Genomic DNA, 27,076 nt, shown 5'->3' with positions numbered 1-27,076 from the left:
AAAATATATGATTTGATATGAATTGTAGGTGATGACTGTGGAAGGGATGCATGGAGGTTTTTGTAACCAATCGGCACACTTTTGTAATGGAAGATGATTTTGTGGGTTTTTTTTAATGTGTTTTGTCTGTTTGTGTTTATTCAAAAATAAAATAAAAATTCGTTATTAAAAAAAAAAGAATTGCAATACAGCTTCCAACACTATCAGGAAGTTCTATATCTCTCTTTCTCTAGATGATCAATGTGTCATGAATGAGAATCAGAAGATTGTTCATCCTGTTTCAGCTATTTGTCCTGACTGCTGGTTCTCAAATTAGGGATGAAAGATCAATGTGAATATAATACAATCTAAGAAAACATCACTGTTTAGGTTGTTGTTGCATGTACTATGTTGCGATGTGATTTGCAAGTGTTTGATTATATAGGCATTTCTTACAAATATTAATTTTGAAATATTCTTCAGCCTTTGAGTAATCAGTCCATTTGTGGCTGAGTGCTGATGTTACAGGTAGTCCTCAGCTTAATTGAGCCCAAAGTTTCTACTGCTAAGTGAGACAGTTTTAAGTGAGTTTTGCCTTTACAACCTTTCTTGCCACAGTTATTAAGTGAATCACTGCAGTTGTTAAGTTAGTAACATGGTTGTTAAATGAATCTGGCTTCCCTGTTGACTTTGCTTGCCAAAAGGTTGCAAAAGACGATCACGTGACCCCGGGACACTGCAACCATCATAAAGAAAAGTCAGTTGCTAAGCATTTTGATCATATGATCCTAAGGGTGCTGCAATGGTTGTCATAAGTTATTTTTTTCAGTGACATTGTAACTTTGAATGGTAATTAAATGAACTATAGCAAGCCGAGGACTACTTGTACGTTATATGCTTGATTTTATTTTTTTTAGGAATGTATGAAAAGATTCAGCTACAAATATGATTATATTTCACTAACTGTTCTGGAACATCTGGTTCTTGCAAAAGGTCATTTCTACATCTACAGTGTGGGTGACTAATAAAATAATTGCAAACATTTCTGGATACTCTGAATATGCATTTATTAAATCTAAAAAGGCTATGCCTGTAAATGGTCTTACAAAGTCTTTATGAATTCTTTGCCGTCAAGACAAATCCTATCTATGCGTGAGTGGGACTGGCATTGCAGATATGTTAGCAACCTGAGAAACTCCTTGCAAGGTATTAAATGTTTTAATCTACTCCCACTTACAAAACAAAAGTACAAGCTAGTGCCTTCATCTTTACTCCAACAAGTACCTGCTGCAATAGTTGGTCTCTCAGCTTATTATAATGACTTTCAGTTGCCAAATAATACAAATACAAAACTGTGTAAACTGAGATTTTTTTTTACACTATATTTGCCCAACTGTTCTGGGTTGCTCAGTAAACTTGAGACACTGCTGGTGTTCCAAGTTTCTCTTTGGATCATCTCAACTGTGATGGGAAGACTCTTGATCTCTGTGAGATAAACATGTCAAAATGATTTTTCAGATTCTTATCTTGTGAAGATTTGTGTGACTTGTGCCCTTTGGAATTTGATTTTGTATTTGTGCTGCCCATGGAACAAAGCCCAAGTCTACAACTGAGCAGCTGCTGTAAGCACATCTCTTTTTGTGGGCAGTAGTGAGAATTGACAGTAGTGTCGTATGACCAACAATGAGAGTAAACACTGTTCTGTGCAAGTATTGGTTGAAATATTTCACAGCTCGGAGGAAGCTCAGCAGTCCTGTCTGTTTTTTTTTTTAATAATGTTCTCTGTGACAGTGATCCAAAAGCTATCAGGCGTTCACTGCCATCTTTCATGAAGTGTGACATAACTACACCGAGGCATATTGGGGCTTCACAAGCCAGCTTCACTGGTAAGTGTGATCGGAGCACATGTCACATGTCACCATATTTTTCTATGAAAACTTAATCATGTGATTGTCTACTGCTAGATCTTTCCCATTAGTAAAGTGTAAAAGAGTATTGCTAAATTTATGGGATAGTTACAGTTTTTACTATGAGCCTGTCATAATACTCAGCAAAACGATTTTTTTTTGCTTCAAACTTATTCACACTTTTCTATATATATATAATGTGGTATTATCAAACATTTTAATTATTGCAATAATTTCCCCCTTTGTCTTCATTCACTGTGAGCAATTTACACATAGCACTGTTTTCCTTGTTCGGTTTGTTTTATTAGCCTTTCTTTCCTTCTGAAGGTGAAGCAAAGCTTGAAAGGCTTTTTAAAATTATTATCCCATTTTGTGGTCACTGTTATGACTTTTCAAAAAAAAAACTCTCTAGAATCAAAAAGTTGGGGACTTTTGATGCTTGGCAAGCCAAGGTAAAGCAGTAAGAGTATAAGGTTATCCACATGCTTTATCAACCAGGAGCAACAACTGTATAATACACTACAGTAATTTCTATGGAAAATAAAAGATTGGTGAGGAAAGTGCAAATAGCATGGTTTGGGAAATTCTTTCCAATCTTCTACCAACAGTGGCTATAGGAGATATCTATATTTTCTTCTGTGTAATAAAGTAATGTATTTATATCTATGTGTGAGGCTCTCTTCAGCGTTACTTCATAAGTATTGCATTTCCTTTTGGTCTCCTTTCATCTTGTGTGTGCACCTGTGAGTGTGTACACTAGGAAATAAAGGGCAGGTGGCATGTGTTATTGGTCACATGACTGGAAGAAAATTAAAATGGAGCAGTTGCCAACATCCATAATCTCTCCCCAAATGTTTTTTTGCTTTGGATGCACTGGGGAAATTTTCAGGATTATTTTTTTCAACCATTAGTCCATTTTCAAACATGATCTTTCTTTCTTTGCTCAGCTTCTCCCTGTGCCCCAGATTTGGTCCCATTCTGTTCAGAGCCCAGAGAGAAAGTGAGTCTTTAGTCTCTTCCCTTTCAATTTTCTGTTGGTTGGAGAGAGCAGCAAGAAAGCAAAAGCCAATAGAGAATGACTTCTGACATTCTTTTCAAGGCCTTTACCACTAATGGCGAATAAAGACATCTGCACATCTTCTATGTAACATAGAGGTGTCAAATCAAGGCCCGCAAGCCAGATCCGGCCCACGTAGTGCTTACATCTGGCCTGTGGGATCACCCGGGAAACACCGAAGGTCCAGCATGCAGTACCTCTGCTAGCAAAAACAGAGCTCAGGGAGGCCCCATGTGCATGCACTCCTCAGCTCCGTTTTTACTGGAAGAGAGCTTCAGGAGGTCATTGCAGCCAAAAACGGGGTCAGGAGCCCATTTTCACTGGCAAAGTTCTCAAGCCACCACAGGTGTCCCCGACACGAGTGATGTCATGCTGGTCATTTCCACCCTGGTCACCCCCCCCCATCCGGGAGGTCTAACACAATCCTGATGTGGCCCTCCATGAAATCGAGTTTTACACCCCTGATGTAACAGAACAAACTGCTGCATGTATAGATAATTCTCGACTTATGACCACAATTGAGCCCATAATTTTTGTTGTTAAGTGAGATAGTTTTTGAGTTTTACCCCATTTTATGACTTTTCTTGCCACAGTTGTTAAGTGAATAACTGCTGTTGTTAAGTTAGTTAACATGGTTAACTGAATCTGATAGCTGAGGATTGCCTATATATATATGTCTTTCTATGTGCACATGTTTGGAAGTGTATGTACATGGGCAAGCCCTTTTGACACAGATACTAATTAAGCTTTGTACATCTTAGAACCCCATTGGTATCTTTATCTGTCCCTATAAGAGATTGGTTAGCTCAGATACGTATGGCTTGCATCCATATGTCAAATGCATCTTGCCAATCCTTCAAAGTAAATTGGTTAAAAAACACTGAATCCACAAGATCAGAACCCTAATTTTAAAAAGATGCTATCATAACAGAATCTTGCAAGTCTGTCTGTATCTTCTCTGCCCTTCTTCTTATGTATTTCTAGATACATTTTTTTGGCTCTCATTCAGTAAAGATGTCCACTAGGTTTAAAACCTAACCATGCCAATTTCTTTTCAATTGATTATTTATTAAACTAAGCTAGGGCTGGCTCTATCATTAATCCAGATGAGGACACTGCCTTCTATGGCAGATGCTGAGAAGCAATAGTGCCAAGCCTTCTGGCCATTTCTCTCCATATTTATTTATCTATTTAATTATCTAATTTATACGGTCTCCCATCTCAAATATATCTGATTGTAGGAATCTTATTGGCTGAGTTCTATCTGCCATTTTGCAATGTGTTATATCTATGACTTGCAGTTTGTCTGAATCTTCAAATGGAAGCAATATTTCTATCAAATTTCTATTTTATTTCTCCGTGCGGCACTGTCTTATCTTTTCTTTTGCCTCCGATTGCAAAAATATTTTTGTGTCAATGTTTTCACTACTTATGACATTTTTTCTTTCTGGAAATCTCCTTATTCAGACATTATTTACAATGTATACCATTTATCTGAAAATATTGAATGGAGTTTGATGAGGGAACTCTGTAACTTTTCCCTTCCTGGCTGTTTCTCTTTTGTGAACTCTCATCTCATATATTGCTTTTCAATATAAACTGAAAAAATATATAATCTTCTATATTATTTTTGCTGTAGGACAAAAAACAATGCATATAATGGTATGCTTTTGAATATATCATAATCCCAATGAATTGGTCACAGATTGGATTATATGATTTGTTTATTTATTAAATTTCTATGCCACCCATCTCTCTAATATAACATCTCTGGGCCAGTGGTGAAATTCAATTTTTTTTTCTACCGGTTCTGTGGCCTTGGCTTGTGGGCATGGCAGGGAAAGGATATTGCAAAAACTCCATTCCCACCCCACTCCAGGGGAAGGATACTGCAAAATTCCTATTCCTTCCCAACTCTGGAGCCAGCCAGAGGTAGTATTTGCCTGTTCTCTGAACTACTCAAAATTTCTGCTACTGGTTCTCCAGAATCTGTCAGAACCTGCTCAATTTCACCCCTGCTCTAGGCACCTTACAATGTAATAAAAATAACAAAGTAAGTAAAATTATAGCCTCAGTAGGCCAATTGCTACATTTTATTCTCTTGATTTGGATTTGAAGAAAATTATCCCATTCCAATAGGCTTAATCAAGCCAAGGATAAACATGCTATATACATTCTGCATTATGAAAATCAGAAAATAAAGTTCTGCATGAAGGAAAGCTGATTTTATATATTATGCAAATTGAGCTTATTTTGCATTTAATCTGTTCTACTGTGGCTAATCATCAAGACAACAAAGGATTCAAAGTTACTGAAGCTGTATGTTACTGGCCACCAAAATATCTGTTCATGTTTTAGCAGAGGCACAAAACTGGCTCTGAGATTTTTGTCACCTTTTCCCTTCCATTTTGACATCTAGAAAAGCTGACGTGAGAAAGTCTTTGAAAGAAAGAAGATGCTGAGTTTTTCAGAATGCTGAATTCATCATCCAACAACAGGATTTGATTTATGCCACAATTATAAGATCCCCACTTCTCTGATCCAATACTTTTGAAGGGAAAAGTTAAGATTCTAATAAAATTGCTGAGCCAATCACAACTAGACTGGTTTAACTAGTCCAAATGGCAAGAGGAAATTCATGATCTTGATGGACTTGACCCAACTCAAATGGAGATGTTTTGCAAAACACTTGGAATCTTGATCACTTTTAGTGGAGAAGCCAAATTTCCACACACATTGGTTGCATTCCTAAATGCATTACTAAACTAATCCATTTTATTTTTTAAAATATATTAAACTATACACTCATCAAATGAGCAAGATCTTTCCACAACTAATAAATCCACTCACTGTGTGGATTTATTAATTTAGATCACTCAGGAACAGACAATGTGCAACTACTCTTCAAACAAAAGCTGGGAATCCAGTAACTCTCAAATCACACCCTGGTTCCATCAAGAGCACGAGTGTCAAACTTGTGATGTCACGTGATGTTTCGTGATGTTTTTCCCTTCACGGACCTGGGGTGGGCGTAGCCTGTGTGTGAGCCTGTGGCATGCGGGTCATCAGTTTGACACCTGATCTAGAGTAATGCCACTCCATCCATAATTAATAGAAATCACCAGGTCCAGGAGGCCCTTAAACTGAAAGCCACTTTTGCTAGAGCTGACCTAAAACATGCTTATCTCTGTCAAGACCACTATGGTCTCAAGGCACTGAAATATAACTTCCACAGCAGCACTTGGCCAGCTAAGAGCAGAAGTACTGAGTATCATCAGCCTATGGATGATGTCTCACTCCATGCCATTGAATGACTTCTCTCAGTGGCTTTATGTAGAAGTGAGGGAGTGGGAGGGAGTTGAGTCCCGAAATAACCCTTCTAAGAGAGGTTATAGGGAAGATTTTTTTCCCTCCCTTCAACACCGACTGGATCCAACCCTGGAGAAAGGAGATGGGGCTGCCACAAAGAAGAGGGAGTAAAGCTATTCTCCAAAGCACATGAGGGTAGGACAAGAAGCAATGGGTGGACACTAATCAAGGCGAGAAGGAACTTAGAACTAAGAATAAATTTCCTGACACTTAGAACAATTAATCAATGGAACAATTTGCCTCCAAAAGTTGTGAATTCTCTAGCATTAGAAGTTTTTAAGACATTGTTGGATAACCATCTGTCTGAAGTGCTGTAGGGTTTTCTGTCTAAGCAGGGGGTTGGACTAGAAGACTTCCAAGGTCCCTACCAACTCTGTTATTCTAGATATTCTAGATCAACTACTGGTAACATAATACTATGCTCCCAACTCCCAAATTGGTCCATGGTTGGTTGATGATATTAAAATCCAATGACAAATCAACCAAAGCAAGGATGAATGTACTTCCCCTACTGGGTTTCTTTCAGAAGTCATCCAAAAGCATAATAAATACTGTCTATATACCATACCATGGGTTAAAACCCAACTGGAAGTGGTCCGGAAAATCCACTTCAACTAAGGCTCTCTGAAGCTGCAAGGCAACCATTTTCAATTACCTTCCCTAAAAAGAAGAGATTGGAAACAGGGAAAGGATGACTTCCTAAGAAGAGGACACATCACTGCCTTCATAAGGGATGGTACAACTTCTCCATCTCTCAAGGCTGTAATCTTCATCACTCTAACTCTAGTCTCAGAGAAGGCAAATTAAATTACTTTAACACAGTGGTTCTCAAACTTCCCAATGCCGTGACCCTTTAATACAGTTCCTCATGTTGTGGTGACCCCCAACCATAAAATTGGTGTCTCAATTCCTAAGACCATGGAAAATGTGTTTTCCAATGGTCTTAGGCGACCCCTGTGAAAGGGTCGTTTGACCCCCAAAGAGGCCCCGACCGACAGGTTGAGAACCACTGCTCTAACACAAAGGTGTGAAACTCAAGGCCTGCAGGCTGAATCCAGCCCATGGATCAGGTGGTGCTTTGAACTGACCTGCAGGGCTGCCCTGGAAACAGTGAAAGACTGACCAGCGGTGCTTCTGCCAGTGAAAACGGTGCTTGGGAGGGCTGTACGTGGCCCTCATGACCTCCATTTCAGCTGTGACGGCTTCCTGCATCCCTCTGCCAGCAAAAACGTGCATTTCTCCTGAGTTCCATTTTTGCTGGCAGAGCACTCAGGCCACCACAGGCACCCCAACACAAGTGATGTTGAGATGGCCATACCCACCTTGGCCACACCTACCCGCCTCCCAAGGTCAAACATGTGAACTCAATGAAACAGAGTTTTACACCCCTGCTCTAAGACTATAAATCTGAGCAATTCCTTGGCTAACCTGCCACAGTAAAACTCAGACTGGAAGTTTACTACACAGAAGAGTGGTTGGTTCGGAAGCAAAAATCCCATCTGTCCGTAAAGGCCAACATTGCACACAGGTCATCACATCCAGTCACCTGTGAACATCACCAGAGTCCTGAATGACCTGAGCTGCTCTGTTCCACCTTGCCCTGGGATTAGAGCTGATGTCACACCCAAAATTCAGATAGTCCCATCGCAGGGAGCAACTTCTACCTCAGCACCCACCCAGGACTGGGTAACTCATGCCAGGTTTGTCCTCGTGGAAGAGAGATGTTATTACAGGCAGTCCTGAGCTTTAGCAGCAGCAGAGAAAAACATGGGCCTCCATTTAATGAAGTCATGACTGAATAAATTTATATATCGCAATTCTACAAATAGAATTAGTGTCTATTTGTCTATTTTGTGAAGATTGATTCTCAGGTTTCATCAATCTTATTTTATCCAAATTTTCTTCTGCAAAATAGTTTTCCTGCATCTCTTGCAGATCGGCCACAAAAGCTTAAGGCACTGCAGGGAATGCTCAGGATGGAACATATCTCCAGGGTATAGGCTCCTTTTATGAACGCATAGGTCAATGTTGCTGATAGGGATGCATTGCCATCCCATCCCCCTTCCACCCACCCACCCATCCTGTACTAAAAGTACATTTGCCGCTGGCATCCAGGATCAGTACTACCGAGCACTGCCCCCCCCCTCCACTCCTACTCCCCCAGGCTTTCTGCTTGATTGTTTCCTCTTGCTGATGCTATCTGTCTTCTCCAAGGAAGAAAATAGTGAGAAGAGCCAGGAGAAGTAGCTGCCTTCCTCCTCCTGTTCAGTGTTGCAGTGATTACACTCAGAGATTCAGTCAAGTGAGCAGGCAGCAGCAACAAAATATGAAAGGGATGGTGGTCTTAGCTGGGGAGTGGTCCTACTGAAAGCAGCTTCTCATGGCATTGGAAAGAACACTAAGCAAATCCTAGATATGGGAAGAAGGCTGGTAGTTTGGCACAAGATGCCTTGCCAAAAGCTTGTGCCGTGTGAAAAATATGGCAGATGGGCAGAATCTGTTGCTTGTTCTGTCTGTCTCCATCTTGGGAATGCAGGTTGTAAAAATAATGTGCTGTTCGTGAACCTCACTTAAGAGGCTGGAGTTGAATGATTAACTTGGAAATCCCGATTTCCCAATTCTCTAGCAATATAAACCGGGGCAAAGTACAAGGAAGAAACTGACAGTGCTAACAACAGGAGTGGGGGGAAACTAAATGATAGATTTAAAAACCATATTTTACAGTAGGATGGGAACGGCAGCGATTTCAGCCCACCCTCTCAGCTTAGCTCTGAATAATCAAAGTGTCGGGGGTTGGGAGAGGGGGGGGGTTGGAGACACGCTTCTGCAGGGCTTGAATTCTTTTGATCAAATCCGGGAGCCGTGGCAGAAGAGTCGCCCAACCCAATTATTACAATGCCTTCTCCCCAGCTAGCAGCGAGCGCCTTGAAGTTTCAAAACGCTTTGAAGCTGTGCGAGACCCACCGTTCTCCCCGGAAGAAAGGGGGACGGCTCTCTGAAGATCCCACGCCGGACTGCTTTTATCTTCCAGCCGCGCACACTGCCCAGCTGTCGCATCGCGGCTCTTGCTCGGTGCCATAATGAGCCGCGCTGCCATTATTTATGCATTTATTCCGCGCCCTTCTGCCATCGCCGGGAGAAGCGCGTTAGAAGAGTTCAAAGCCACGTGGGCCGGGCCGAGAAACCCGTCAGGAGCACCGCAATACATAAGAGCAGGGTTGGGAAGGAGATGAGGCATTCGTGAAATATATTTGGAAAAGCCTCTCAGAGAAGTATGCCCGCTGGATCGCGGAGGGAAAGCTCCACATCCTTTTGTGATCCTATCCAGGATGGATCAGTCACAACCAAGTGCCTGATTCCTTTGGCATCAGAGGTGTGGCTGTGAAAACCAGGAATCCGTTGAATCAATAGAAGCCAAGTGCTGGGACTGCAAAATGGTTTTTAGGCTTGCAATGATAGTCCTGTTTCGACATGCTCAAGAAACTGAACTGAGACACTGCCTATTTCTCTGCCCCTTTTTCTCACGCCTCTCTGCCTGTCTCTCTCTCTCCCTCTTTAACATCAGGTTTTTAAAGATTTTTTGAAAATAAAGGTAAAAAAAGACCATATTTTGGGGATGTATGATTCATCATCCTAGTTTACATAGGTAGAAAAGCCTGGCAGGTTTTAAGTTTGTTTTAGAAACCTGAAAGACCTGTAGCAAAGCCTTGTGGCCAGATGGGTGGGAAACAGATTTAATAATAATAATAATAATAATAATAATAATAATAATAATAATAATAATAATAATAATAATAACGACGACAACCAACTGTGACAAAAGCAAGCAAAAGTAATACTAATAGTAATAAGCACCAGGTGCAATCCCAAAACAACTAAAGCACCATTTGAACACCATTAGCATTGACAAATGTACCATCAGTCAACTGCAAAAGGTGACTTTATTTGGAACAGCTCTCATCCTGCAACACAATCAAACATCCAGATCTGCTTTTGCACAAAATTGGAAAAGTGAAGAGATTCCTACAGAGGAGAATGCGATTAGGAAAATATTAAAATGTGCAGAAATGAACAGATTAACATTGGCAATTAAAGATAAAGAACAAACTAATTACTATACTATATGAGGAGCATTTTACCGATGGCTAGAGAATAAATATAAAAATTAGAAGTTAAATTAGCTGTATTAAAATGGATTAATTAGAGTTAACAAAACTAAAAGAGCTAAATAAATTAAGAAGAGTGTTATAATATCAAACATGTAAGATATTGGCATTAAGTTGGAATATTTGATTTGATTTTTTGATTTGATTTGATTTGTCTTGTATGCCGCCCACTCCCGAAGGACTCCGGGCAGCTCACAATAGACAAGGGAAAGGGGGTAAATAGACAAAGACAAAGACAACACTTTAAAAAACACAACATTCACAATTTCCGTGGGGCTGGATGTTTCACAAGCTCCCCGACCTGCTGGAGCAGCCAGGACTTGGTGGCTTTGCGGAAGGCCGGGAGGGTAGTAAGGGTCCGGATCTCCATGGGGAAATCATTCCAGAGAGCTGGAGCTGCAACAGAGAAGGCTCTTCCTCGGGGAGTCGCCAGCTGACATTGGCTGGCAGATGGAATCCGGAGGAGACCTAACCTGTGAGATCTAATCGGTCTGAGGGAGGTAATCGGCAGGAGGCGGTCTCTCAGGTACCCAGGTCCGATGCCATGTAGGGCTTTATAGGTTTCAACCAGCACCTTGAAGCGGATCCGGAGACTAATAGGAAGCCAGTGCAGCTCACGGAGGATAGGTGTGATGTGGGTGTATCTAGGTGCACCCACAATCGCTCACGCGGCTGCATTCTGGACTAACTAAAGTCTCCGAACACTCTTTAAGGGCAGCCCCATGTAGAGCGCATTACAATAATCCAGGTCTTGAGGTCACAAGGGCGTGAGTGACTGTCTGAAGAGCCTCCCGATCCAGGTAGGGTCGCAATTGGTGCACCAGGCGAACCTGGGCAAAGGTCCCCCTGGTCACAGCCGACAAGTGATGTTCTAAAGTCAGCGGAGGATCCAGGAGGACTCCCAAATTGCGGACCCTCTCTGAGGGGCGTATAATTTCACCCCCCCAGCCTGAGAGATGGAATAGTTGGCCAATCTTTGGGAGGGAACATCAGAAGCCACTCGGTCTTGTCTAGGTTGAGTGCCAACTTGTTTGCTCCCATCCAGACCCTAACAGCCTCCAGGCACTGGCACATCACTTCTACTGCTTCGCTGAGTTGGCACGGGGCAAACAGATACAACTGGGTATCGTCTGCGTATTGGTGGTACTTAATCCCGTGCCGGCGCATGATCTCACCCCGCGGCTTCATGTAGATGTTAAATAGGAGGAGGGACAGGACCGAGCCCTGTGGCACCCCATAATTGAGGGGCTTTGGGGTCGACCTCTGCCCTCCGACCAACACTGACTGCGACCTGTCCGAGAGGTAGGAGGAGAACCACCGAAGAACAGTGCCTCCCACTCCCACCTCTCGCAACCGTCGCAGAAGGATACCATGGTCGATGGTATCGAAGGCCACTGAGAGGTCAAGGAGCACAAGGATAGAGGGGTGACCCCCATCCCTGGCTCGCCAGAGATCATCGATCAGCGCGACCAAAGCAGTTTCCATGCTGTAACCAGGCCTGAAACCCGACTGATAGGAATCTAGATAATCGGTTTCATCCAAGGACTGTCGGAGTTGAGAGGCCATCACTTTCTCAACAACCTTCCCAACAAAGGAAGGTTGGAGATTGGACGATAGTTGCTCAAAATGGCTGAGTCCAGAGATGGTTTCTTCAGGAGGGGTCTCACCACTGCATCCTTTAGGAGGAGTGGGAAAATTCCCTCCCGGAGAGAGGTGTTAACAATCGTCCGGATCCAGCCACATGTCACCTCCCTGCTAGTCGAGACCAGCCAGGAGGGGCACGGGTCCAGTATACAAGTGGAGGCACTCACCGCTCCCATGGCCTTGTCCACTTCCTCAGGAGAAGCAGGTTGAAACTCAATCCATAAAGTATGCTCAAGACCTTCCCCCGGTACCTCGGCTGGTACTGTGCAATTGGAGTCCAGCTCTGTCCGAATCCGAGCAACTTTATCCGTTAAATACTGAACAAATTCCTCAGCTCTTCCTTGTAAAGGGTCATCCGCATCCCTCCCTTTCAAGAGGGAGCGGGTTATTCTAAACAAGGCGGCTGGGCACGATTCAGCGGATGCAATAAGGGCGGCAAAGTGTGAACATTTCGCCGCCCGTATTGCCACGAGATAGGCTCTGATAAAGGCTCTCATCAGTGCTCGGTCTGACTCAGATTTGCTGGCCCTCCAGCGGCGCTCTAGGCGTCTCTTTTGGCGCTTCATCTCCCGGAGTTCCTTGGTAAACCAAGGAGCCCTCGTGGATCCGCTGCCTCGGGGAGGTCGCAAAGGCGCAATCTGGTTTAGAGCCGCCGCCGCCGCTGTATTCCAAGCAGCGACTAACGACTCCACCGGATTGTGGACGATAGTGTCAGGTATTTCTCCAAGCGCTGTCTGAAATCTCATAGGGTCCATCAGGCGCCTGGGGCAGAACCACCTAATCGGTTCCCGCTCCCTATAGTGGGGGATTGGTTTCCGAAAGTCAAGCCTCAGTAGGAAGTGATCAGACCATGACAAGGGCAAGGTTTTAATGCCCTTCAACTCTAGATCACATCTCCACTGCTCCGAAAGAAATACGAGGTCAAGCGTGTGACCAGCTGAATGAGTCAAACCCCGAATTACTTGGGTCAAGTCCATGGCTGTCATGGAAGCCATGAACTCCTATGCCCCGTCAGAGCGTTCACCAAGTGTAGGCAGGTTGAAATCCCCCAGAACCATAATCCTGGGGAACTGTACCGCCAACTCGGCTACTGACTCGAGGAGCGAGGGGAGGGCTATTGCAAAGCTGTTGGGAGGTAGGTACGTTAGCAACAAACCCACTTGACTACCAAGGTCCAACTTCATCAACAGGGACTCACACCCGACAAGCTCCGGAGCAGGGATCCTACGAGGAACTAAAGACCTTCGGACGATGACAGCCACTCCTCCACTCCTTTCCTGGAGTCACGGCTAATGAAGCACCTGAAATCCTTCTGGGCACATTTCGGTGAGGGGGACTCCTCCCTCTGGGCCCAGCCAGGTTTCAGTAATACATGCCAGGTCTGCCCCCTCGTCTAAAATTAGGTCCCGGACGAGGGGAGCTTTGTGAACCACAGACCTGGCATTTAGCAACAACAGCCTGAGACCAGGGCCCTGACAGTTCTAGCCATCTGGCCCTGGAGTGGAACTAGCAGGGCCGGAAGGAGGGATCTCTGTGATGTAGCGAACCCTCCTTCCCCGGTAATGGCTAGCCCTGAAGTTCCGGTCGTACCTGCCCCTCCCCATAGTGACCATAATGCTCCGGCCGACCCCCGCAACTGTAGAACCCATAACCCCTCCCACAGGCTCCGCACCATGCAGCAGGCGATTTTTATCATTCATTCTGGGACGGGAGGTAGGCCTGGGCCCCCTACCACTTCTGCAATAGCACTCAGTTGAGGAGGCACCAGGCTGTACTCTCAATCCTCTCATACACACACACAGCCACTCATACATGCATTCCCCACGTATATTAATTAAAACACAAAAAATACAACAATATGAGGTTAAAAAGGTGGGTACAAACATCAGCCAGGCATACCATTCACACTACATTCCTAAGAATTTGCGGAGCACTGCACTAGTGCGATATAGGACAATGATGTGCAGATGGAGGGCGAGTAGAATAGATAAATAATGAATATGACTGTAAAATTTAATTGTTATTGCACAAAACATTTGTACCCAGACAACACACTGCTTAATAGACTGTTTATATTAAGATAAAATAAAAACTTTACAAACAAAAACCATCTAGATCTGCCTATTCCAGGTACTCAGTACGAAGACAATCCAGTCTGAATATCAGGTTGACTGTGCAATGAACCAATAGCAGCAGCAGCAGCAGTAGCAACAACAACAACAACATTATTAAAAGTCTCAAAAAGGTGGCTCTCATTTCTTTTTTGTCTGCCAAAGGATTTTGCCCTCCAGGAAGTATTGCATCCCCCCTTTTTTTCCTTACCTGATGGTTTATGATTACGATTGTTAATCCATGGTCAATAATTATCTCTTCAAATTAATGTACCCATACTATAAATGTAAGGCAATGCTTCAGCCCTGACCGGCAAAACCTCATTGGAGATTAGATTGTAACAGTACTGGCAGCAAGAAAATAGCTGAAAAATATTTTTAAAATATATAGTTCTTTAATGACACAATTGTGCAATTTTTGCAGTCTGAAGGCCATATTTAATTGATGGGCATGGCCATGTTATAAAAATAGGTAGGGCCACGATGAGAAAGATAGGTGTGGAAAGTGAAAAAGAAATGTAAGTATGGTACAGAGGACATTGTGCCAATTGTTTGCAGTGCATAGGCTGTATTCCCATCACAAACCTCCTGATCAGTTTTGCTACAGCAACTGCTGCAGGGACTGCGTAGGTTCCCAATGTGTTTCCAAGTAAAAACATTACATGGACTAGAAGCTTAAAGATGAAAGAACGGTTTAAAAAAGCAGCAGAAAGAATCATGTGGTCATGCAGAATGAAATAAGGATTGTCTGAATGTTAAGGATAAAATTAGCTTGGGGAACAATATCATCAAGAAATAGATAAACTACACTTGGGGAGCCCAACCATCTACGTTGCACACATCAGCTTTGGCCTTGAGCATCTCTGTAGCAGATTATGCTCTCCACTGCGGGGCGTATCTGCATATACAAAACAAGTTGATATCACCATCAATGAAGCAGTACAGTGACAGGCGGTCTCAAACCTACACTGATTGGAGGGAAAAAAGTCCTCTTGCTGGCATTACCCCACCTAAGATTAGGAGAGAAATAGCAGCGAATGCTGAGAGAACTAAGCAAGAAAATTATCCTCACCATCCTCATTGGACACGTGCCCCAAACCTGCCAACTTAAATCTAGGAAGAGTTTTGTGGCAAGAACAAACATTCTTGAAGGTACACACAAGAACAAAAGTGAATTAAAAGATGGAGGAAGGAGACCATCCAGCAGGGAATAACATTAAAGAAGGACATAGCTGAAGGATCTAACCTCTCTTATATTACTTGGAGGATCCTGAATAGAGTTGGAGTACCTAAATGTAAAGCCAAAATGCTCAGTTGGAAGCTGTTAGCAGATAGCAACACGCTATGTGAATGTGGAAAGACACATAGCCCAGCCTATCTGCTGGTATGTCAGCTACTTTACCAGAAACATACAATGATTAATTTTTTGTGAATCACAAAACCAAGAAAGTGGCTTCATTCTGGAAATTTAAAGTTTGATGTAGACATAGAGGAGGAGGAGGAGGAGGAGGAGGAGGAGGAGGAGGAGGAGGAGGAGTTGTTGTTAAGGGAAACCATTTTGAATGTGGTAAACTGGTGAATGAATGGACAAAAGGATAACTATTGAAATTATTTTTATCTTCACATTTTGGCTTTTGAGAAGAGTACTGTCTGAAATCCTTCTGATCAGAAAGCTATATGTTGAAACATTCCAAAGCAATAGCCACTATCAGTTTTGTCCTCAAGAGATATTATTTCCTGTATAATTAATCCTCGTGTTTTGGGGTTGACACTGAAAACTTGAAAACCAGGAGCTCTGACGAGCAACCGTGTGGATTTTTTTTCATGTCTGTCTTGAGTTAACATTGATAGACTAGAGAAGAGAGCTGCCATGCTCCCTCCCCACTGTTGTAGGGCCCTGCCCCTCCCTGTTCCCATTCCTTAGTTTCACCGCTTGCAGCCAGAATACAAAAAATGCCATGTTCAGCAAAAGAAAAATTAGGATGGGCAAGGGCGTTGGCACCAGCAAGCTTGGGAGAGATCTGACTTGGTTCTGTACAGTATAGGCAGCAACTCAGAGGAAGCCCAAACAAGCTGGCACCGCCTTGCCCTGGAGCTCCTGGCATCTTCAGCACCAGAGCAGTTATGTATCTTAAGCTTCCACCTTCAATTCCTTGATGTTCTACTGGCCTGGTCCCCACCCTATTCCTTATCCAGCTGGCTCTTGTGGCCATCTCACAAAATGCACAGCATGAGTTTCCTTTCTTGGTGCTTGCATCAGAAAAAGTGAACGTCTACTAATAGATTTCCCAGCCTAACAGAGCCTGCTTTGACATTTCAATCCCGTTTTAAAATATCTGATTAAAACACACATGCTGTGGCTGTTTCACACATGGCAGGGTACAGGAATTCTGCTTTTCAGTGATCTGAGAGCTTTTCCTTTTTTACAAGCTGCCTGTGTGGGGCACCGCACTTTCGCTTTTTATCTATTTCCTGCCATAAACTGGCAGGAAACTCTGTAAGGTGGGTTTTTTTGCCAATTGTTATTGAGTGGAGGTTCGAAAAATAAACACTTCTGCTTCATGAACTTGGTCAGGGCTCAAGATGCCAATATTTTATTTCATCAGAACGGCAAGATAACACTTTACACTAGAGATTGTATCTAGCTTTTGGCTTGCTTTCTGCGATTAACTGACAATGAGCAACCATGTTCAGTGTTACAGTGTATTACTTACTCAACCTATTTTGGGCTTCTGAGCAGGAAACAACCTCAATGTTGCTGACAGACGATCTCCTTAGCCAACTTTATACTTATGATAGGGGTATAGGAATTTCCAGAAGTGGAGTTCTTCTTCTTTTATCCCTAAAATGATAAGCCTTGTCTGCCGAAAGTTTCTATGTTGTGCTGCTAAAGGCAATCAAAGCCTGCCCTTCACTGCCTCTGTAGTGCCTTCCCAGCTGGCAAATTAATACATTGATTTATTGTGAATATCCAGCCAGTTATTGTGGTCTTAGAAAAGGTATGATGGGGGTTATGTTCCCATGCAAAATTATAGGATTTATTAGAAATCAGGCGTGGGTATTTTCTGTCAAAGTGGGATGGTAGTGTAACAGACTGGGAAGGGTTAGAAGTTCCAGGAAGAGAATGGGGAAAGGAAGACTAGAGGTCGAAGTACCCAGGCTGACTGGAGGAGCCCAACCAGACCTGCTACTGTTTACTTATCTGGTGACTGCATGTTATTTTGGAAGTTGGGAAGATATTAGATATGGCACCAGTGCCCTGGTATAGGCAACATGCCAGCAGTAAGGACCCAGTTATTGCTGGTGAGCTCCTGGACCCACACTTGTTTGTATCCTAAAAGCAGAGAGGCTTTTGAAAACATAGTCTAAACTAAAAACATAAGTGGGGAGGAGATCAGAGGTGATATTCAGCAGGTTCTGACCATTTCTGGAGAACCGGTAGCAAAAACTTTGAGTAGTTCAGAGAATTGGTAAATACCACCTCTGACTGGCTCTGCCCCCATCTATTCCCTGCCTCCCGAGTCCCAGCTGATCGGGATATAATGGGGATTTTGCAGTAACCTTCCCCTGGAGTGTGGTGGGAACGGAGATTTTATGATATCCTTCCCCTGCCATGCCCACCAAGCCACACCCACCAAGCCTCATCCACAGAACCAGTAGTAAAAATTTTTGAATCCCACCACTGCAGCAGATGCCTTTCCTATGAGTAGTGTGAGAGAGTGGTTGCACTGAATGGCTGTCAGCTTGTTTGCTGTTGGATTGGAAGGCATATGGGTGGTTTGTGCATGCCCTAGAAAGGTTTAAGAAGGAGCAGACCAGCTAGTGGATTGCCAGGTTATTGGCTTCCAGTTGATTGTTTGGCTAGACGTCTATTCAATTCATTTTAAAAAAAACGTATTTTACTACTTGGGATCATTAGATCATTATATTATTTTGTCATTATCATTGATTAATTGCTGCTCCCTATTTTGGGGAGGTTAGCCCATCAGATTGGTGTATGGTGTGCATGGAGGTGGGGAAGCTATAATAATCCTAGTTGTTATGGGCTGAAGGAGATAGGGCTACTTCAGGGGATGTAGGCTTCACAATTTGTTATATTTGGTCCTCTGGCTCAATTCCTGGTAATCTCAGCCTCAAGCTTTTAATAGGAAATGCTGCTTCTACTTGTAACAAGGCTCTACTGATCCATGATTTAGTGGTTGATGAGCAAGTAGACCTGACATGTATTATCAAAACCTGCTTGAGTGGCGGCGATGATGTAATCCTGTTAAGACATTTGCTTACTTTGATTCTGAAGTCCTTTACCAGCCTCATTGCAAAGGCTATAATGACATTTTGCTTGTGATTTGAGATTCTTCTGTTGAGGTAACATTGTGCAAAGGTTTGTATGTTAAGTTGGGTCATAGAGACAAGATTGGAGATTCCACTAGTATAACTGACCTACTGCTCAGTGCAATCTGCAAAGTGCTGGACTTGGTCTTGGGACTTGTGTTGGCGTCTCTATGCTATTTGTCTTTGGGGAACTTTAGGTTCCATCCCTTTCATCTAGGAGTGTTTAGGCTTTTATGGCATCCTTGGAAAACACAGCTTTATCCCAGGTAGGTTAAGGCCTAAATTATACATCTGGCTACATATTGGACTTCATTTTTAGTTCACTGAAGTTGTGCAGTGATTTGGATATGGATGGTATAACATCTGATCCTTTGCCATTGTCAGATCACTGTTTTACATTACCACTTGAGTGACTGACATCTGAGACCTCTGTAGGTCAATTTGTATTATTTACCCTAGGTATCTTATGGATTAGGATGGATGATCTGACAATAGAAGTCAACTCATGTTCTTGAGCTGATTGGCCTTCAACAGCTTCCATCTTCAATCTTGGTTAGCTTCTTGGTTTATGGAGCATCTCTGAGATTTAGAGGCAGGAACTATGGCTGAACAATGGTTGAGGAAAACAAAAAGTGAACCTGACCAGCTGGGTACAAACCTTGGTTTAACTTCTATCATGACAGGGAGCGGGAGATGAAATGGCCTTATTTAAAATCTCAAGTTTCTTTTTAGGGAAGGTTGAGCAACATCTAAAGGTGTCGTTCTGGATCCAGAAGATTGCCAATAGCTCTCTGCTGAAGAACATTCTGGAAGCATTCAGAGAGACAGTCATACTCTCCCTCCTAAAGAGGTATTCCCTAGACTAGAGTTAGCAATATTTTCTAATTATAATGTTAGCAAATTTCCTAGAATAAATATTACCTATTGTGGTCATTTATGTTGGGATTCAAATCTGAGCACTAGATAAAAGTGGCATTGATCATATTGGTAGATTTTCTTTACAGGTACTAGGTGGAAGTAGTGCGGCCATTCTGGTCCTGATTGAACATTTAGCAACCTTCAGCATGATCAACTATGATCATCTGAATTGATGGCAAGTGGCACTGCTTTATAGTGATTTTACTCTGCATAATTCAGAAACAAAAGTTGGCTTCATGGCTCTTTGCATGAGAGGAACCTTAGATATTAGTTTTCTTTGAAATATCATTAATTATCAACATGAAACCACTGAGGGAAGTCATCCATCAGTTAGGCATGCAATATCATCAATATGCTGATGATGTCAATCTTGCTTTGCTATCCTGACTGTACCACAAATGACACAGAAGTCTTATCTCAGTGTCTGAGATGAAAAGAAACTGGATGAAATGATTTGATTTGATTTGATTTTACTAAGTTTGTATGCCGCCCTATTCCCGAGAGACTCAGGGCGGCTAACAATAAAAAGGGATGGGATACAAAAAAATAAAATAAAAAACAGCAATTTAAAATTCTACAACAGCCATAACCTCGAATGGGGCTGGATAGTTCAGCAGCCCCAGGCTTGCCGGAACAGCCAGGTCTTAACTGCTTTGCGGAAGGCCGGAAGGATAGTGAGGGTCCGGATGTCCACGGGGAGATCGTTCGAGAGGGCCGGAGCAGCCACAGAGAAGGCCCTCCCCGGAGGAGTCGCCAGCCGACATTGGCCGGCAGATGGAATTCGGAGGAGGCCTAGTCTGTGGGATCTGATAGGTCTTTGGGAGGTGACTGCCAGGAGGCGGTCTCTCAAGTACCCAGGTCCGATACCATGTAGGGCTTTAAAAGTAATGACTAGCACCTTGAAACATAAACAATATGATGATGATGCTTATTCAGTTCCAATGTTGACTCTCAAAAGGATAGCACTGTTCCTAAAGGAAAAGATACATGACTCGGGAATCTTCCTAAACCTGCTGTATGGGCAGGTAGAGATCATGGCCCAAAAGTTGCTTGCTCAAACTCAGCTATGCGGCTTGCAGCCCTATCTAAATTGCAGGGATCTTGCAAGTGTAATTGGTACATTTAACTCTTAAGGATTAAACTGCTGCTATGTGCTCTACATGTATAGCCTCGGAAGACCTTACATACAGTAAGTTCTCAACTGATACAAAATAGTCTGATGGGCATTGCTTACCAAGATCATTATCACATTCACATTTTAGGTGCTGCATTGGTTGCCATTAAATTGAATTGAATTGAATTTATTTAGCTTGTATGCCGCCCACTCTCGGAAGACTCAGGGCGGCTCACAATAAGAAGGGAAGGGGGGGATACAAGAAATAAAAAACAACAATTTAAAAGATTCAACTACATTCATGACTTAGGAAGGGGCTGGATGATTCAACAGCCCCAGGCCTGCCGGAACAGCCAGGTCTTGGTCGCTTTGCGGAAGGCCGGAAGGGTAGTAAGGGTCCGGATCTCAATGGGGAGATCGTTCCAGAGGGCCGGAGCAGTTACTGAGAAGGCCCTCCCCGGGGGGTCGCCAGCTGACATTGGTGAGCAGATGGAATCCGAAGGAGGCCTAGTCTGTGCGATCTAATAGGTCTCTGGGAGGTGATTGGCAGGAGGTGGTCTCTCAGGTAGCCAGGTCCGATACCATGTAGGGCTTTAAAAGTAACGACTAGCACCTTGAAGCGTGTCCGGAGACCAATGGGAAGCTAGGGAAGCTCGCAGAGGATAGGTGTAACATGGGTGTACCTAGGTGCACCCACAATCGCTCGCGCGGCTAGGTTTTCTAGGTACATTAGGTTTCTAGGTACATTTCAAAGCACTGCTGGTTTAACTTATATGGCTTGACACAAGGTACTTGCAGGATCATTTTCACTTACTTGAATCAGCATATCCAGGAGAAGATTTTATTTATTTCCACCTCTGTAAAGTTATAGAGATTCCATTTCTCTATTGCTGCATCTGACTTATGAAACATTTCCCTCTTGAAATAAGGACATGCACCATCTATCTTACTATTCTGGATGCTGTAAACAGCATCTAGTTATATCATCATCATCATTCTTCATTGCACAGTCAGCCAGATGGTCAGTCTGAGTTTGGCATTTTTGTCTATCTATCAAGTCTTACCAAGGACCTGGGAGAGGCAAATCTGGATGTTTGATGGTGTTACAGATATCATCGCAGGATGAAGCAGTTCCAAGTAAAGCTGCCTTCTGCAATTGACTGTTGGTAAATTTGTCAATGCCTATGGTGTTCAAGTGGTGCTCCAGTTGTTTGGGATTGCACCCAAGGAGCCTATTACTATTGGCACTACCCTTGCTGGCCTTTGCCATAGTTTTTCTATTTCTATTTGTAGGTGTTTGTGTTTCGTTATCTTCTCTAGTTCTTTCTCTTCCATTCTGCTGTCTCCAGGCACTGCCACATTCACTATCCAGACTTTTTTGTCATTGTTGTCATCATCATGTAGTATTTATATCATTGTATTTTTTTCATTTTACTTTGTATTTGTTTGTGTTATGTATTGTTACTACATACTGATTACATTTTTTTTATTTTAATGATGCTTACCATGTATGCTTTACTTGTTTGTAGATGTTTTACTGGGTTCCTATAAACCACTACAAGTCTTTATTGATTTGATAGTATACAAATAGATCAAATAAATAAGAAAAGAGGAAGTGGGAGAGACAATAAACTTTAAAGATTTATCAAGGAGTCCTCACTGTTGAAGAAAAGAAGATACAGTAAAGAGCAGGGTCTAGTGGGACTTTTAAAAGTCTGTAAGATTCATCTTTTACAGCCTCCTTTTTTAGATGGTTATAATACTAGGAAAAGTGGGAGGAAAAGGATGATCAGAAGAAGAGGGTGATCAGCAGCTGGCCTCGTTACACTGGTGTTGGAAAATCTGAAATACCAAATTAGGAACAGATCATCATCAAGAAGAAAATTTGCTTATTGTCTGTGATTGCTAGAGGTCAAAAAACAATTGTGCGGCACATAATTGTGGCATGTGTGTTTTAGTGGTAAAATACTAGATGGCATTTTATAAATAGGACAAAATTCATGGGTGATATTATTTTCCTTCAATAATTAACCTAGGGTGGTATATGCCCACAGAACTGTAACTAGAACAAGATCCCTGAAAACAAGAAGAAAGTATGAGCATGTTCAGGAGATTCTTAAAGTTTACAAAAGTAAAATATTATCGCAAAATACAATTCAAGGAGTATGGAACATATTTAATTGGCACATAAGGTTGATGAGATGGATGAGTTGCCTACATCTTGGGTGGGTCTTCCAAATGTTGCTAACTGCGGCTGCCAGAATTTCCCTCCATTGGCTATGCTGATGGGGATTGCTAAAGTTGGAATTTCTCCACCCTACTATACAGGTTCTAAGTAAACGTATAGTAGGCAGACATAGAATTAGTTGGAAGCTTCAATATATCTCCTGCTGGAAGCTCACACTGCTACATTTTGATGCAGTTTTCCTGTGTCTATCAATAGTGTTTAGCCTTGATAATTACATGAAAGCAGAAGTACTGGCCACAGAGGACAACAGATATTCTTAGCAGTATTCCTTAATTGAAAGCACTTGAAGACACCCAATATGCTATTACGAAGCGTATATAAAGCAAAACATTACAAAAAAGGCAACAACAGTTTAAAATTCCTTGAAAGATTTATTGGTTCGTTTTGTAGCAATTCCTGGAAAAAATGTGTTATTTTTTAATTAACCACAAACAAAGTGCAGCAACAGAAACCAATTTTTTCCCTCTTTTTTCCTTAATGAATTTCTACTTCTGTGACCCTCCAAGGAGTCATTTGATACATGGAATAAATACTCCTTTAACTGCTTTGGTTTTAGGGTAATTAGAGGTTTAAAAAGTGGAGTGCGCCCATAAGAGGATATCTAGCTTTGTCAATGAAATGCTTTTAAAATAAATATAGAAGTATAAGCATGGAAACAAACCAATTAAAAGCTTAGCTGCCATCTTTTGCAAAAATTAAACTTTTAAGTCATCTTCAAAGGCAATCTGGCATTATAGCACGTGCCAATAATCTACCTGGAATAATTTTGCCAAAAACAAATAGCAATCTTCCCATTAAAGCACACAGGAGCCTCATCCATGTATTGAAGTTCCCAGATGCAATGGGATCACAGATCCTGGTATTTTCAACCTCAACATACCTGAAAAATTCTACTTTGGAGAAGGCAGCTAAGTAAATTTTACTTTATAGATGTACTAAAACCATTAGAGTTGGCTCTTGTTCTTTGGACTGCATTAAAACTATTAAGTGTGGGTGCCAATCTTCCAAACCTCCCCCCCCCCCACTTTCCACCCTGCCCTATCAGTTCTGGTTTCCAAAAGTATGGAGATCTGATAGTAAAGAATCTTAAATAACTCAATGATGTGAACTAGTTGAGATCACTACCCTTTGGGAGGATTTGCAAAAGCAACAAGAGCAATAAAGGTGAATTTCAGCACACCTGCCTAACCTCTGGAATGTTCATAAAATGGTTGCCAAGGTGTGGTACACAGTTGCTAGGTGGTGCTGAGTACAGGTGGAGCCCAGTGAATCATGTGACAGACAATGAATAAGCTCAAGTGTTGTGGTGCCAAAGGGTTTCAGGGAAAAGTAGGTGAGGCCTGTGGGCGAAACTGGAAGAGTGGGAGAGAAAGCACAAGGCAGCAGCAACTTGTGTGAGAAGGTGGGGGAGAAAGTGTCTTTCAGTGATTTTCCAGAAAGAGACCAGCTCAGAAAATAAGACAATTTATCTATACTAAGTATGAAATCAGTGACCAATACTGGTTTACTCCCTTGTTATCTTGGTATTCCAAAACCTGATTGTACATGCATGCTTATATACACCTAATGGCGGCTCAATTTTCTTAATGTTCCATTTCGTATTTCCCCTGAAAAGAATTAATGCATTTGGCTGACCTGAAAATCTTTTCTGATCTGGCACTTCCCTTATGCCAATAATCTTTTGATGTTAGTGTCATTGGGAAATGATTAATCTCTAAGCAGAGTTTCTCAACCATGGCCATTTAAAGATAAGTGGTGTAAAGTGAGCCTTGATGGGATATGCCATTCTAAAGGGAGCTAATGGACTGAGGGAAGATTCTACCTCTTCCCCTTGCTCTCCTCCTTGCCACCTTTCTCAATTGTAATGTTAATATTTAATGCTTTGGTCTGGGGCTTTTACTTGTGAGCAATCTAGAGTTGCCTCTAGGTGAGTTAGGCAGCATATAAATGTAATAATAAAATAAATATAATTTATTTTAAATAAATTTAGAATAGATTCTATTAGATTCTTATAAATCCTAATAAAATATAATTTATTTTATCCAGAATTACAGGAGTTAAAAGTCCACCCATCTTAAAATGGTTAAGATTGAGAAACACCAACCTATTGTATGAACCAACCTGTTTGTCAACAACTTATATATATATACTACTATTATTCCTTTGAGCAAACTGGTCTTTATTCAATTATGCAGGTTTTCTTGGCTTAATATCAATTGTTCAGCAACGTTAAAACTGAAGATGATGCAATCTGAACTGGTCTTCCTATTTATGTTGGTCACAGCATCCCTCATGATCGTGATTTTGGGATCTTTGCCAGCTTCCTCCAAGTACTCAATGAGGAAGCTGCCCGGAAGTCACAAAATGGTTGCCCCATTATGTCCCTGTTTAACACCCCTCAGTCATTCACTTAACAACAGCAAATGGAAATGCTGGAATATCCAGTAGTAAGCAACATTTCATGCTTTCTGACAACATTCTGGTCCCAGTTGGTGTTAGCTGACTACCTATATTCAACTTGAATAATATGCATAACATTTCATGCTCTATTCCATTTAGTTCAGGAAAGTTGGTTGTGTCAGTGATTCATATGTGGCATGACTGTTACAGGATTACTGTTGGAAAGAGGAAACACAAAAAGCTTTCTGTGAATTTACCGCAGCTTATCAACTGACATAGTTTGTTAATCTTTAACCTTTACTGTTCTCTTTCTCTTTAGATGGAAATGCCAATGAGTGCCAATGAGACAGCTTTGCTGTGTTTGGTGTGTGCCTTTCTCCTTCTGCTACGGAAGGCCATCCAAAATGGATGTCTTTGAACAAATACCTCCTCCTTCTTAGCAGAGACCAGTGATTTTCACATCTCAAATCTGATGCAAATTACTATACAGGAATGTGGCAGGTATCTTTTAGAAAAAGAACCTTCCCAGTTCCCACCAATCTGAATTCAGTTCACAGGAACACTTGGAACAAAAATGAGGCCCTGAAAGTTTTTGTTCCCACCATGCCAGAAATTTAGTCTAGAAATATTTAGCTCTTGACAGTTACACACTACAGTAGCAGTAGTAATAATAAAAGTTGAAACACACAATAGCTTTCATAACAGACTTGTGTAAAGCCCAAACCTGCCACCTACTGGAGAATCCAAAGTGTGTTGCATTAAAAAATATCAGAAAGGCCAGTTAGAAAATCAGTGACAATGAAGAAAAAGCAGTGGGGTCATGGCTAGTGTTGTGTGTGTCCTGAACATACAAAATTGTTGTCTTCTCTCTTTTATTTCTGAATCAACCATAACTATTTATTTCTGAAGCTTAAATTAGTTGCTTTACTCAAGCTAATGCTTAGAATGTATATAGGTCACATACTACTAACTAAAGCAGGGGCCAGCAACCTTAAATACTCAAAGAGCTACAAAGGTCCTAAACGTAAGCCTCCCATTCAATTCTGCAGCTGACCGGAAGTCCGGTTCTCCCACCATAGAGTCTTCTCTTAGTGCGACATCCTTTTTCCTCTACCAGTCCTAACCAAAAGCCCTATCAATTGTGGCGCCAACTGGTGACAGGGAGCCACAACAGAGGGGTGAAAGAGCCACATGTGGTTCCAGAGTTGCAGGTTGCTGACCCCTAAACTAAAGCATCCTTTTAACACTCTGGAAGCCTTCAGAAGTACTGCGGTACAATTCCTTGTCTGCTCCAGAACATCTGGAGGATAGTAGGAAGACCAATACAATGAAATACATTATGGCCTTAGGTACATATGCTTATATCTATGCTCTCTAAATAAGACAACTTGGAGCTCTTGATGTAAATGGCATCTGTCTGGTCTCAAAGCTCAGAAGTCCAAGGAGCTATCTATATTAACTAATGTGAATTTCTGCTATTCTTAAGCTGGTTCATATGGCATTTTTCAGATAGCTGTGTAGCTGGGTCTGCAAACAGATGTTTAAAAATCCATGGAACACCCCAAAGCAATTTAGAGCCATGATAAGAAGCTAAGCTGATGACTTCAAGATGCCTGCTTGTGCAACAGGATAAGCTTACTGTGACTCAATAAAATTGGAGGGAAACACCAGTGAGCTCATTAGATGAGCAACCATTACTGCCGCTTTCTATATCTATCACTCAGTGACTCAAGGCTGAATGTAGAGATTTTCTCTATTGTTGAGAAATAGTATGATGTAAATAGAAAAACTGTCGCTGAACCCAGACTTGGTCACAGAAAAAAGCTCAGTG

The 27,076-nt window shown here is 42.1% G+C and overlaps 1 long non-coding RNA gene across 1 annotated transcript; it reads left to right on the top strand.

The window, feature by feature from the left end:
• Positions 1-1,635: 1,635 nt before the first annotated feature.
• On the top strand, positions 1,636-26,363 carry LOC116522924. Its single transcript, XR_004257012.1, has 3 exons — positions 1,636-1,865; positions 19,298-19,415; positions 25,565-26,363. It is a non-coding gene; the product is annotated as an uncharacterized LOC116522924 (long non-coding RNA).
• The last annotated feature ends 713 nt before the right edge of the window (positions 26,364-27,076 follow it).

The sequence above is a fragment of the Thamnophis elegans genome, chromosome Z, assembly GCF_009769535.1.
Source record: "Thamnophis elegans isolate rThaEle1 chromosome Z, rThaEle1.pri, whole genome shotgun sequence".
NCBI lineage: Eukaryota > Metazoa > Chordata > Lepidosauria > Squamata > Colubridae > Thamnophis > Thamnophis elegans.
This window is presented reverse-complemented; position numbering and strand designations above follow the sequence as displayed.